This window comes from Aquarana catesbeiana, linkage group LG01 (genome assembly GCF_042186555.1).
Source record: "Aquarana catesbeiana isolate 2022-GZ linkage group LG01, ASM4218655v1, whole genome shotgun sequence".
Taxonomy (NCBI): domain Eukaryota; kingdom Metazoa; phylum Chordata; class Amphibia; order Anura; family Ranidae; genus Aquarana; species Aquarana catesbeiana.
The window spans coordinates 547,368,793-547,384,034 of NC_133324.1; positions in this window are offsets into that span (position 1 = coordinate 547,368,793).

The window sequence follows — 15,242 nt, forward strand, 5'->3', positions numbered from 1 at the left end:
CGCACTGAATGATCGTAGAACCTCAAAGATAAGCCCAAGATCTCCGTAGCTGGTTGGCGACCACTTCGGTGGCTCAGAACTGGAAATACAATGCATGACTGAGGGGTGAGGGGAAGGTGATTTACCCTTGTCCTGGGTTGTTTGGGGAACTTTCATTTCATTAGATACATAGGGGCACATGAAGTAGGAGGGGATACCCAGCATTCCCGTTGGGAATTCAATATTTAAGGGAAACCTCGCAATACAAAGCACGGGTATACCATGCTGGGTCTCTATACACCCCCACACTGCACAGATGTTTCACAGTTAAAGGTTAATGTTAGCTTGCTAAACCTTTTTTCTCTTTTATACATGTTGTATGATGTGTTTTTTCTGCCGGGGGGACTGGACGGAACTGAGGATGCTCCCCTTGGCTCGGTCCATCCCCTCCCCCACATAGGTTGAAGCACTACACCCTGGCAAATAGCCAAGGAGTGCTTTAGGACATATTGTCGTTAATTTAGTTAAGTACAGAGGCAGTACTCTATCTCCCTCTTTGCACTAATCTCCTCTCCTCTCTGCTCGTCTACTCCTCTTCTTCTCTCCACTTAGATCTCCTTCCCTCCCCTCTTGCCCTCCCTTTCCCACCGCCTCTTCTCCCTCCTCACTTCCCTTCCTTTCCCTCCACCCCCTCTGTCAGGAACGTGTCGGTGCCTTTCGGGGGAATATGCGTGCGTCACACAACATGCGTGAGTCACACAACAGAGTTCTCCCACTGGTGTGCACCGGCGCGCGCACCCGTGCGCGTTAGCGCTGTTTGGCGCTAAGGTGCTTTCATGCGGTGCTGTTCGTCTGCAGCTCCGTACCTGTGTTCCTGTATCTGCCTGCTGATTATTATTACTGTTATCGACCCGACTACGTCTGACTCTTCTGCTATCTCCAATCTGACCCGGCCTGCCTGACTCTGCTATCTTCTTGTGACCCGTTGCCGAACTCCTGCTTGCCTGACTACTCTGTTATTACCCATTTGCTTCATCTGCCTGATCTCCTGCCAAACCGGACTGTCTGACTCTGCCTTTGCCTGTGCCTTGTATTGCTGCATCCTGGCCTTCTCATCCAGCTCCAGGTGTTGCTGCTCCATTACCTCCTACCTGCCAGTCTGCTGATCCTCTTCTGCCTGCCAGCATCTGCTCCTCAGCCATCCCTAAGGGATCTCTACTCAGCTTCTGTGCCGGCCTGTGCAAAACCTTCACCAGGCACTCCTACCCACTGTGCTCACGAGACCACTGTTCCCACTCGAGTTGCTCCTGAACCAGCGTTGTAAGAGGGGTCTTCTCCTACCAGTCGGGCTCAACTACCAGGTACCTAACAGTACGAACAGCCATGACTGAGCCTGCAGGAGAGACCTGCACGCATCTTGCGGCTCTCACTCAGGCCGTGAAGACTCTGCAGGATAGCTACACCAGATTAGAGGGAAAAGTTCTGAACCTTACTGGTCCTGGTAATATGGCCTCTGCCTCAGCGGCCACCCCAACACAGACTGTCTCATCTCCCTCTGTGGTAATGCTTCCACCTGAGCCAAGGGTCCCCATTCCTGAAAGGTTTTCTGGAGACCGAACCAAGTTCCGGGCTTTTTGCAGCGCTTCTCAGCTTTATTTTGCCCTGCAACCCCGGACCTTTTCTCTGGAGGCCACTAAGGTGGGGTTTGTGTTATCTCTCTTACAAGGAGAACCCCAGACCTGGGCTCACCGCCTACTTGAAACAGACTCTGTACAGATCCAGTCCTTGCCTTCCTTCTTCGAGGCTATGGCTCAGCTTTATGAAGATCCTCAGCGGACTACTACAGCTGAGTCAGCTCTGTTCGCGCTCCAGCAAGGCCGCAGACCGGCCGAGGACTATGTCATGGACTTCAGATGCTGGAGCGCGGACACTCAATGGAACAACGCAGCCTTACGCCACCAATTCCGCATGGGCTTGTCCGAGGGCCTGAAGGATGAGCTTGCTCGGGTTGGTATGCCTGATACCCTTGAGGATCTTATCGCACTGACGATTCAGATTGATCATCGCCTCCGTGAATGTCGGTCTGAACGTTCTTCCCAGCAAACCCACCCAGCGTGGATGACCACAAGAGTTCCAACTCCTGCTTCCCGTTACTCACCTCCAACCTGCTTAAACACGGCCACTTCAACATCTGATGCTCCCGAACCCATGCAGTTAGGGCTGATGCGATCTACCTTGTCTCCAGAAGAACGAGCACACCGACGCCAGCTGAATCTTTGCCTTTACTGTGGTGGAGCAGGCCACTATGTGCACAGCTGCCCGGCTAAGACCCGTAAGTGTCCACTTTCTGTTCCTGCCAGTTTATCTGCTTTGACCGCTAATACAACCCAACTTGCTCTCCCTCTCTCATTACAGCTCCAGGAAAGGACAATTCAAGTCAACGCTATCATTGACTCCGGGGCGTGCAGTTGCTTTATAGACTCTGTCTTTGCCACCCAACAAGATATTCCCCTCCAGGACAAAACGCATAAACTTTCAGTTTTCTTGGCTGATGGGTCCCACGTTAAATCTGGGCAAGTCTCTCAGGAAACCCTTCCTCTGCCTGTCACCAGTTCTTCTCAGCATAAAGAAATTCTAACCTTGGACATCATCTCTTCCCCGCTATTCCCAATTATTCTGGGCATGCCCTGGCTCCAGGCCTATAACCCTCACGTCAATTGGACTACCAGTGAGGTGAAGTTTTTGTCATCCTATTGTCAAGAACATTGTTTACATAAGCTTTCCAGATCTTCAGCCACCTTATTATGTATAGATCAGGACTTACTTCAGACCATACCAGAGCCCTATCAGGAGTTTGCTGATGTGTTCATCAAAAAGGGAGCAGACTCCTTGCCACCCCATCGCACCTTACGATTGCCCGATTGAGCTTCTTCCTGGGGCCGAAATCAATGACGTATTCAGATACTTCTTAGACATCTTTGTAATCATCTAGACGATATTTTGATTTTCTCTGGGTCACTCAATCAACACCGGGAACATGTTCGCAGAGTCTTGGGCCGTCTTCGTCTGCACGGATTATACGCAAAGGCAGAGAAATGCGAATTTGAACAGAAGGACGTTCAGTTTTTGGGATTAGTGATCTCCCCAACCGGTATCAAAATGGATCCTCAGAAGGTATTCGCCGTGCTAGACTGGCCAGTTCCCCTGGATAAGAAGGGAGTGCAACGCTTCATAGGGTTTGCAAATTTTTACAGGAATTTCATCAAGGGGTTTTCCGCCATCATCTCACCAATTACTCAATTAACCAAACAGAACTGTCGCTTTCACTGGAGCCCGGAGGCCCAGGACGCCTTTGAAAAGCTTAAAAGGAATTACGACGTAGGTGATCGGGAACTACTCGCTATCAAAACAGCATTAGAGGAGTGGAGGTATCTGTTAGAGGGCGCTGTCCATCCGGTATTAATATATACCGATCACAAAAATTTAGAATATTTGAGATCTGCCAAATGATTGAAACCTCGACAAGCCCGCTGGGCCTTATTCTTTACACGTTTTTGTTTCCATATTACATACCGGCCAGGAACAAAGAATATCAAACCAGACACGTTGTCACACATGTTCGAGAATCCTAATGCAAAAAGATAAGGACCCTAAAGAGGGAAACCTTTGTACCCCCCGGTACAACGGGACTTTACAGGCGAACAAAACAATTAAGTTATGATAAAAAATATTTATTTATTAGAGATTGCTTAAAGAAGCATAAAAGCAAGACAAACTAAACGTAGATCTATACAAAGGTGCTTATGCAAAATGCAACAAGGTTTTTTTTCATGATAATTTCTTTACACTTTCAATTGTGAATACATATTTCTCTAGAAGCCTGACATGTTTCAGGACGGTGTCCCTTCTTCAGAGGCGTATTGAGGAGAGAAAATATATATAGATGTATTCAGTATCCAATCTTTTAAGAAAAAACGCTGTACAAAGAATATGCAAAAAAGCAAACTCTCATATCGAGAGAGAAGGATAATTTAAATAAAATAAATATGTAACCGCCAATTAACCAATGGTGGGCGCAAAGGCCCCAGAAGTAGGACAACCCCGCCAGGTCCACAATAGAGCCTTTCTTCAATTGAAGGTTTTGAACAAAAGGCTGGAGCGTGGTGGTTATTGGTGTGTGTGTTTAACCAAACCCACTTCGACAATCCTAAGGACTTATCTGTACCTGATACCATTCTGCCTGCAAACAGCTTTTTATTCCTTCAGACGGATCTTCTGTCCCTGATCAGGGAAGCATCTCCAGATTCTTCAAGCCTCCAGGGAATCACCTTAACGCCTCGAGATGGGTTATTGTGGAGAGGAAGCCAAATCTTTGTTCCGGAGAACGTTCGAGTCAAGGTGCTAACCTACTTCACGACCACCCACTTGCAGGATATTTTGGGGTCCGTAAAACTCTTGAACTCGTGCAACGCACATTCTGGTGGTCTAATTTGAAGGAGTTCTGCAGGAAGTATGTTAGCTCTTGCCCTGTCTGCATCCAGTGTAAGACCACAAGGAACCAAGCCTGGGGAATGCTAAGACCTCTACCAGTACCTGACAGACCCTGGAGGATGATAGCAATGGACTTCATAGTCGAACTACCATGCTCAGAAGGGTGTTCAGCGATCTTTGTGGTCGTCGACCGCCTGTCTAAAATGGCCCATTTTGTACCTTTGAAGGGAACACCTTCTGCTGTGGAAACGGCCCGTGTGTTCATTAAAGAGATCGTCAGGCTGCACGGAGTCCCTGCAAATATAGTGTCTGACAGGGGGGTGCAGTTCACCTCATGTTTCTGGAAAGCCCTATGTGAAATCTTGAAAATCGAACTAGCTCTGTCCTCAGCATATCATCCCCAAACTAATGGGCAAACTGAAAGTGCTTTTTTATCTTGGAAAACGTAAGTGTTCTACTTTTTAAATAAATTGGTTATACCAAACGTTATTACACTATATGGTCCCCCTTTTCTTTTTTATGGGTCACTTTCATCGAGACCAAGTTAAAAGTTGGGGAGCCCCTAGTGAAAACCCTTGATGCTATCCGGATTACATCATTATTTGGCTGAACCACCTATTCCATTGCCGGTTGTCAATATAAGCCTTATTGACTCATTAAGCGTATGTTTGTATGAGTCCAACTTATCCGGTAAGCCTGCACTGCTTCCATGTGGGGGGCACACTATATCTGTCTGCGGTCTTAGTAACCACTCACACGGGAAACGGAATTATTTTATTTACAACAAGGGACTTTTTTCTTTGCAACTTTTCTATACCCAACAGATATTTGCTGGAGCATTTTATACTATGGGTCACATGATATCTGCTGGAGCATTTTTTATTACGGTCACATAAAGTGTGTGACATATTCATCTATGTGTCTTTAATGTTATACTGCATGCAATATTACGATTGTATTTTCTCTTTATAAGTAGCGCTACACGTTTGTATATATCCAAACTGAAAGTACAAATCAGACTCTAGAGCAATACATTAGATGCTTTACATCTTTTGTACAGGATGATTGCGTGTCCCTGCTGCCCCTAGCAGAATTTGCGTATAATAATGCTAGCCACTCTGCCACCGGTCAGTCCCCCTTCTTTGCCAATTATGGTTTTCATGTATCCTTTTTACCTGATTTTATTCCAGAATCCTCAGTTCCAGCAGTCCAGGACACATTGCAGTTTTTCAGTCACAATAACCGGGTATTACAGGAGGCGGTATCCAAGGCACAGGCAGACAGTAAGAGGACCTTTGATCAGAAGAGAAGAGGGGATCTGAACCTTCAGCCTGGCGATAAGGTATGGTTGTCTACGATTAACATTAAGTTGACTTGTCCTTCCAAGAAGTTTGCACCCAAGTTTATTGTTCCTTTTTCGGTCAAAAGGAAAATCAATGAAGTGTCCTATGAACTATGTCTACCTGATTCTCTTAAAATTCACCCAGTGTTTCATATATCACTGTTGAATCCTGCCGTGCCTGATCCTTTCCCTGATATGGGTACCAGGGCCCCCGAACCTGTCCTGATGCATGGAAGTGAGGAGTATGGGGTGGAAGCCATCCTCGATTGCAGGAAAAGACTGGGGCAAGTACAATTTTTAATAAAATGGAAAGGGTATGGTCCAGAAAACAATTCATGGGAACCTGACAGCAATATCCATGCTAAACGCTTAATCCGTGCTTACTTTTCTGCTCACCCTGAAAAGAAAGGTTACCTGGGCATCCGGAGGCTGCCTGTTGGGAGGGGGCAATGTCAGGGACGTGCCGGTGCCTTTCGGGGGAATATGCGTGCGTGCATGCGCACGCGGGGTCTGTCCAGAGTCATACAACAGAGTTCTCCCACTGGTGTGCACCGGCGTGTGCACGCCCATGCGCGTTAGCGCTGTTTGGCGCCAAGGTGCCTTTAAAAGTGTGACAGCTGCACTCATGCGGTGCTGTTCGTCTGCAGCTCTGTACCAGTGTTCCTGTATCTGCCTGCTGATTATTATTACTGTTATTGACCCGGCTACGTCTGATTCTTCTGCTATCTCCAATCCGACCCGGCCTGCCTGACTCTGCTATCTTCTTGTGACCCGTTGCCGAACTCCTGCTTGCCTGACTACTCTGTTATTACCCATTTGTTTCATCTGCCTGATCTCCTGCCAAACCGGACTGTCTGACTCCGCCTTTGCCTGTGCCTTGTATTGCTGCATCCCAGCCTTCTCATCCAGTTCCATTTGTTGCTGCTCCATTACCTCCTACCTGCCAGTCTGCTGATCCTCTTCTGCCTGCCAGCATCTGCAGCTCAGCCATCCCTGAGGGATCTCTACTCAGCTTCTGTGCAGGCCTCTGCAAAACCTTCACCAGGCACTCCTACCCACTGTGCTCACGAGACCACTGGTCCCACTCCAGTGGCTCCTGAACCAGCGTTGTAAGAGGGGTCTTCTCCTACCAGTCGGGCTCAACTATCAGGTACCTAACACCCTCCCCGCTCCCTCCACCCCCTCCTTCCACCACCCACTCCCTCCTTTCCCTCACCCATCCCCCTTCATACCTTCATACCCTCCCACCCTCCTCCCCACTTCCCCCCCACCCCTCCAACTCCCTTCCCTCCTCCCCTTCCTCTCACGGCCCCAGTTATCTGATCTACCTGATTATACACCACCCTACCCTTAACTCCGGCAACAATGGACTCTATCAAAAACTCTTCTCGCTAAATGAAAAGGGTCTGAACATACCCGAAAAAAGACGAATGCTTCTAAATGATCTTAAACTACATAGATGTGGCATTTATACAAGAAACTAATTTCAAAGCTGACAGGCCTCCATGTCTCAGAAACTGCTTCTACCCCACGTCTTATCATGCTACTAATGCCATTGCCAAGTCTAGAGGGGTGTCCATCCTTCTCTCTAGCAGGCTACCTTGGAAATTTTGTGATACCTTAACTGATAAAGATGGACGCTATGTGTTCATGAAGGGATCCATAGACGAGACAACAGTGACATTTGCCAATGTCTATAGCCCCAATGAGAATCAGGATGTGTTCATCCACTGCATACTTAATCAGCTTAGGGACTTTGCAGAAGGCCAAATGATACTGGGGGGAGATTTTAATAAGCCCCTGTTACCCTTGACCGATACATCTTCAGGAGTGTCCATCCACCAACAAGTAACTCAAGAACTACATGGGGCCCAATTAGTAGACGTCTGGAGATTACACCACTCCGGAGAGAGGGATTATACCTTTTACTCCACACCACACAAAATATACTCCAGAACAGATTTTTTCCTCATCCCCACAATAAATTAGAAGTGGTAAGCGACTCTGCTATAGGGAACCTTACGTGGTCCGACCACGCCCCCCATCACGATACACTACATGCTCTCGATGGTAGCGGCCACCAGAATGCAATTCTGGAGACTGAATGAAAGCCTGTTACAAAATGCAGAAGTTTTGGCGGATGTGTCCAATGAGTTGACACGTTACTACCGTACGAACGACCAGTCAGACTGTGACCCAGGTATCCTTTGGGAAGCCCACAAGACAGTTATAAGGGGAACCTTGATTAAGCACGGTGCACGTATCAAAAGAGAGAGAAAAACAACTTCATCATTCACAAAATACAGGAGGTAAAATCCCAACACAAAAAAAACCCCACCCCTTCTCTAGAAAATGAACTACTATCGCTTAGAAGACAGACGGTAAACCTACTACATTACAAAGCCAAAGCAACACTTCAACACTGCCGCAAAATTAGTTACGAATCGAGTAATACATGTGGGAAGCTATTAGCAAAAACGGTCAGAGAAGATAAGGTCACCACATATATATCTCAAATTATAATCGCCTTCGGGTCAAAAGATAGCTCTACCCTCTAAAATAGCACAGGAATTCAGAGAGACTACTATGCCTTTCTATATAACCTAAAAAAAAAAATAGATCAACCTCAAGATTGACAATGGACGAGTATGTTGCAGCTTCCCAACTTCCCCAGCTCTCTAGTAGAGCTCCACAATTAATTGTCAAGAATCGTTATCGCAATCTTGACTAAAGTGTTTCACAATTCTTTCTATGCAAAGAATTCTCTCTGCTCTTCTGAAGCCACAGACCTAAAAAGAAAGGAAGAGAAAAACTGGGCAGTCTGCCAAGAATCAAAACATTCTTTATCAGTTGAACTTAAGTATAAACATTGTAACAATTTTTCAATGGAATAGACTTCATGTGTAAGTGAAAAAAGTTTAACCACTTAAACACTAAACTTTTTTCTGACATTTGTTGGTTTCAAGTTAAAATCATTTTTCCTGACGCCACCATGGCAGCATACTAGTGATAGGCTCCGCCTTTCTCCCCTCCCTCAGGGACCAATGAAATAGCATAAATTAAAGGCCAGTTAGGCCCCGCCCCATTCTTCTTTTTGTCCTCATACCTCCACACACCAGTGAAGAGTAAGCAGTACTATGTTCCCCCCTCTGCCTCCAGGCAGCTGCCAGGTGGGTTAAGTCTCTCCCAGTGCGAAGTCCCAGTATCAGGCTGCTAAAATCGCCAGAGTAGCTTGGGAGCTCCTTCTGTGGGTCTTGATGGAGCTGAAAGTCTTTCCTCTTTAGGAATGAAATCTGCCTTTAAAGTTGGTGTCTGCAACGCTTGTTGGGTTTGGGGAGGCCAGCTTTGCATCCTTCTTACCTATCAGAGGAAAGGGGGCTGAATACAAATGCACAAGTCCATGGATAGGAAATTAATTCTGGTAGCCGGGCACAACCAGTTTGCAGATCCACTTGCCTGGAATGAGGGAGGTTTATGGGCACAATAATAAACAAAGCTGGCAACTGATTATGCCCAGTGGTCTGCAGAATCCTTAAACAAAGGAGACTCCACCGGTATCACATCTGCTTTATTTAACCTTGAAATAGAGGGATCCACCACAGGAGGCGAGGCCCGCATTTTCAGAAGGACCACCTCAAAAGGTCTAACGTAGCACAAAGAACTTGGGGGCCACACAAGGACACTTTGCTAAGTTTATTTACAAAGATTGGGATCCAAAGTATGCAGGGTAAGGAAAAGCCTTAAATGGACCTAGCTGGCGTAGCAAAGGGGACAGGCATGTCGGCAGCTGCCCCAGGAGAGTCCTGAATTTTAGGCATCTCTCACACAGAGGTAATCGGTGCATCTTCTTGAGTTCAGACACAGGGGATGGGGGACTTCCTGCTCACCTTGCATTTAAAATTGTAGAAATATTTGCAACTGTAGTTACAGAAACATCACACTGCCTGGAGAATCTTTACCTTTACTTTTGATATGCAGGCTAGAATTTTCTTTCTCAACTCCTCAAAAAAAAAAAAAAATTCTTTTCCAGGACACATTGAGCATTATTCACATGATACTCAAGGCAGAATGACTACTTTTCTCCATTTAAATAGGCTGATTGGCTGTTTGCTTTAAAGATATCTGTGATTGAAATTACATAAGTTAGTCTGAAACATCTATATGATCCAGTTATCTTTTCTAGGTGTACCAAAAAATGTGTCCAGGTTAATTTTAGAATTTTTGTACAAAAATTATATTTACACTGTCATTGATTCACTCTATGAAACACCGAAGGTATACACACATAAAAGACAATTGCTTTTAATGTCATCACCTTTGAGGAAGAATAAAAGTATTGTTTTAGTGAGCTGTAAAAGTACCAACAAAATTTGCCCATGTTTGTACTATAGTTGGCATTGTTCACCCTTCATATTATGATCCTTGCACTGGTTCTGATATTGCAGCCTGGGGTTTAGATAAATGATCCATTATACTAGAAGCAACCCCTGGAGGTTCCCCTCTGACCTAATAAGTAGCCCCTGGTATACATATATCTCCAGTACTAAGATCAGTGGTTAGCAATGTAATTTATGATTAGTGGGTAACAAGGTCACCATAGTAGACCTTCCTTGTTTTGTGTCCTGAAGAGACATAATGGGTTTCTTAAAATATATTTTCTATTAAAAATGCTCAAGTTTCCCATCTTCACAGACTTATTCTGTGGATATCAAGCCCCCATCAATCTTTCCTTAAAAATACATAGTCATCAAGGGGGACGTGGCCAAAAGGGGCACGTGAATGGGAGTTTTTCAGAGCTCCCGAGACAGATCCGTCATTTACCCTGCTCCCAGCTGGTAAAAACGCCTGAATCCTCCCCGCACATCTGCCACAGCTACAGCGGAAACCACTGGCAATCGATCCAGCAGTATGGTAACCCGCAAGCAGGAGAAGGACGGCATGCAATCAGACCAGCATGGCATCGCGGCAGCCGCCTCCTCCCAGCGCCCACTTGTGGAGAGACAGAAAGGAGCTGGTAAGCCACCCAAAACCCCTAAAGCTGTGGGGAAAGATCCGCCATGAGACATGCTCTATAACACTAAAAAACTGAGCCGAGCAGCCCCTGGAGGAGAGCTTAGACACCATCCCTGCTATCTTCCATCACACTCAGGAGGGACAACAGTGTATACAGGGCCACCTATGCCATGTCTCCCGCCAGGCTCCGAAACCTGGCTAGGGGACAAGCCCACTTCTTTGATTCAGCTACAGAGGCCTCTGATTGGCTGGACGCCAATGAGCAAGTGGTTCTCCAAGCCAGAAGAAACGCAGCGGAAGAGGACCGACGCACTTAGATGTACACGGCTGCACAAAGGACATAACATGGTAGACCAAAATACCTGTCCATTAAGAATGTTGTGGATCCAGCTGGAAGGCCTTGATACCGTTTTCCCATGAGCAAGCACACAACACAGAGATTTATCTGTGGATTACATATTGGGAGCATGTATGATAGCTCCTAGACAGTTCTTACCATTCGTCAAACGGGGAACTTCTACTGACCACAGGCTGTTAGTTCTAGTGAAGCCTATTGCTTCCTACAGGAATGACGCATCACCTGCTAGCATTCCGCTAAAGGACATCCTATTCAGGGGGATTACTCTATTCCATCGAGGTGATGTCAGAGCCACAGTTATTTCTATATTTTTCTTGCCTTTTGTTCAGGTTCATTACAATTGTGGTTTCAGCAATCTTTTACAGTCATCGCACCACAGCGCCCTCGCCATATGGAGACATTTTGCCCCACAGGTGTGGCCTCTTCTCCGAGGCCTTCGTGGGCCCCGCTTTTCTCTCTAACTCGGCTGGGCAGGGGGAAACACAGACGCCCGCTCTATAACCAGTGTTCGGGTACCTCTCTACCAATCTGGACAGATGGCTATCCCGGCAGTATCTTGGAATATTAGGGGCCTCCAAGACCCCCTTAAAAGGCACAATGGTTTCCACTGCTCTTTGAAAACACCTACCTACACTATCTGCCCTACAAGAGACACATCTGATACCAGAGACTCACGTCTGCAATTCTCCTGGGTGGGCTCGGCGTATCACTCTACCCATACCTCCTACTCCAGGGGGGGGTGAGTGTGCTGATACACCAGTCGTTAGATTTTCAGTTTGACAAAATTATAGACCCCAAGGGGAGGTTTGTGTTTCTGTTACGTAGACTATTTCAGGTTAAATGTATTCTGGCAGCGGTGTATATACCGCCTCCCTTTAGCGCTGTAATGCCAAGACTACTTTTGATGTACCAGCTGGGTAACCCTGACATTCCCCTAATAGTCGGAGAACTCAATGGATAGTTAGATCCCGAACTAGACAAACACCCCCACATATAGCGGGGTCCAAATGCCCCCGCACTACACTTCAAAAATGTAAGTAAGTAAGTAGGATGCATGGATTCATGGCGGTTCCGTAACCCATTACAGAAACAGTTTTCCTGTTTCTCCAAGTCCCACCTATGCCTCTGTACCCAGGCTGCCGCATTCTTGGTTCAAGACATACAATATTTGGTGAGAGGAATTTCTGATCACTCCCCCCTGGTGGTAAGCCTCAATGTAGGACCTGCATCGACCCTTCCAAGGGCTTCCTGGAAGCTTAATGCCTTTTGGCTAAACCTCTTCACCTCACATGACAGGATCACTGACGAGATCTCTACATACTGGCGAGACAATAGGGAACACCCTGACCCCCTAGTTGCATGGGATGCCTTCAAGGCATACCCGAGAGGCTTATTCATCACCGAGGTAAATGTGATCAAACAATTCTATGCTACAGAAGGAACAGGCTGCACAGCTGGTCCATCGACTGGAGGCAGAGTTCATTGCTAACTCTGATACTAGAGAAGCCTGGATGGCTGCACAGGCGGCGGTGGACCGCCTGGCAACATCGGCGGATAAGAAATGCTTTTTCAATAGACAGGCCTTCTATGAGGAGGGGGGAGCAGACGGGCAGGCTGCTGGCCAAGATTGTACAGTCGAACCAGACTTCCCCTTCTATTGGGGCCCTACGTAATGGTAAGGAGAAGGTGGTGAAAGACCCTAATACTATTATGCAGGAGCTGGTGGGGTTCTACTTGAATTTGTATCAGTCTAGGCAGGGATGCACATTGTTAGAATTGCAGGATTTCTTCCCTCCAAGGGATTGAGCTGCCATGTCTGTCAGTCTCTCAGAGGCAGTTACTAGACTCCCCCATAACGCAGAGGAAGAATTACTGAATGCGGTCAACTCTTTCCCAAACTTGAAGGCCCCCAGGGCAGACGGGCTGCCAGTGGAGGTATTTAAGCAATATGGAGAGGTTATATTGCCCCAGTTTCTTAGGGTATTCAATGCGGCCAGGGAAAGTAAGACTCTTCCCCGATTCCATGACTAAAGCTAACATAGTCTTACTACTCAAACCAGGCAAGTATCGGTTGGATCCGAACTCGTATAGACCCCTATCCCTTTTACAGGCAGATATTAAAATCCTCGCCAAAGTCCTGGCCATGAGACTAAACAAGATCATTTTGTCAATTATCCATCCAGACCAATCGGGCTACATACCCGAGAGGTCCACTGCGAGTAACTTGCGTAGATTATTCATTAACACAGTCCCAGGCAGATGGGGCCTTGCTGTCATCGGATGCCCATAAAGCTTTTGACAGTGTGGAATGGCAATACTTTGGGCCAAACCCTAACTGCAAGGTGGCCCATGTCTTCCTATCTTGGGTGCAATTATTATACAACTCCCCGCAGGCTGGGCATGTTTTCATGCCCTTCCCGTTATAAAGAGGTACAAGACAGGGCAGCCCATTGTCCCCTCTCCTGTTCGCCATTGCCATAGAGCCACTAGCTGCCATGATTCGGACCAACCCCTCCATCGACAGCTTCAAATACGGCAAGATTCATGAGAAACTCATGCTCTATGCCGATAACACCATGTTACTTCTGGGGGACACAGGGGCATCTCTATGGGAGGCCGTGGCGGTCATCACAAAATTTGGAGCATATTCGAGGCTGGTGATTAATTGGAATAAATCAACAATGTTCTTGGACTCCCCAACAGACAATCAGGGGAGCACACTCCAAAACATCCCAGCAGCCACCTCCTTTAAATATCTAGGCGTGATGGTTACCCAACAACTTTGGGACTACATCTCACTTAAATTTATCACCATTACTAGGCAGAATAAGGGATAAAAACAAAATTTGGTCTAAACTAAAGAGGTCATTAGTGGGAAGAGTGAACCTCAAAAATGTTTTTCATGCCAAAGCTCCTCTATATCCTGCATAATACACCCATGGTAGTCCCACTTAAAAAAAAAAAACTTTCCGAATCAAACTCACTGTTCAGATCTTTCATCTGGCTCAATAAGTCTCCACGGGTCAAGCTTGAGCAACTGCAAACACCTAAAGAGAGTGGGGGATTGGCTATGCCCAACCCCTGGCTATATTACCTGGCAGCTCAACTGCAACACATTGCTCGGGCTTTGCCCATGGAGTCGGCAAATCTGGCAGGAAGGGCGGACCCGACCTTGACTGCTACGTCACAGGAAAAGACAGTGTGGCTATGGGGCTAGAGGTGTTGTCCTATGCCAAGTCTAATAATCTCTTTCCCACCTATGCCAGACAGCTGCAAACCATCAATGGATTTACAGGTTTTAGCCCTATATGGGACAATAGCCATTATGAGGAACTGTGATCATTGCCTGTGGACCAAGATGGAAGCAGCGTGGCATTACATTTATGGTTAACATCTTTTCAAGCGGCAAATTGAACTCCTTTGCATCCTTACAGGCTAAATTCAACCTTGCTCAGTCTGTGTTTTCCCATATATGCAATTACACCATGCGGTTAGGGCCCAGTCAGAGAAATCTGTGGATACAATCTCCTGACCCCATTTTCCATTACATGACGGAGGTCTCATCTTAAGGGATTCATATCAGTGCTATGCCATGCTTTCATCCATACACCTGGAGGGCTTCCGTGCCAAGGTAATGCCCCTATGGGAAAGTGATGTGGGCGCATTTGAGGAAGATTAGTGGGAAGAGGCCCTGCAGGCAGTTCAGAAGTGCTCTCTAAATGTGGCGCAATGCCTATCCCAACTGTACATTTTACTCCTGCAAGACTGAGACCCATCCTGTGCAGAGAAAAACGCAGAATGCACTAGGTGGCTCCAGAGACCATGGCAACCTTATCCACCTACTGTGGCGCTGCGCCAAGCTACATCTTTATTGGGCAGGGGTTGTTGCTACCATCAATAAAGCATTTCAGGTCACGGTGCCGAAGGACCCCAAGCTTTGCATCTCGGGAATATTAGGCGATCTCTCAATTGAGCACATTCCCAAGCAAACCATAGCCAGAGCACTGTTTCAAGCAAGGGAACGGAGCCTCCCACTCTGAAAGAATGGATAACTCAAAT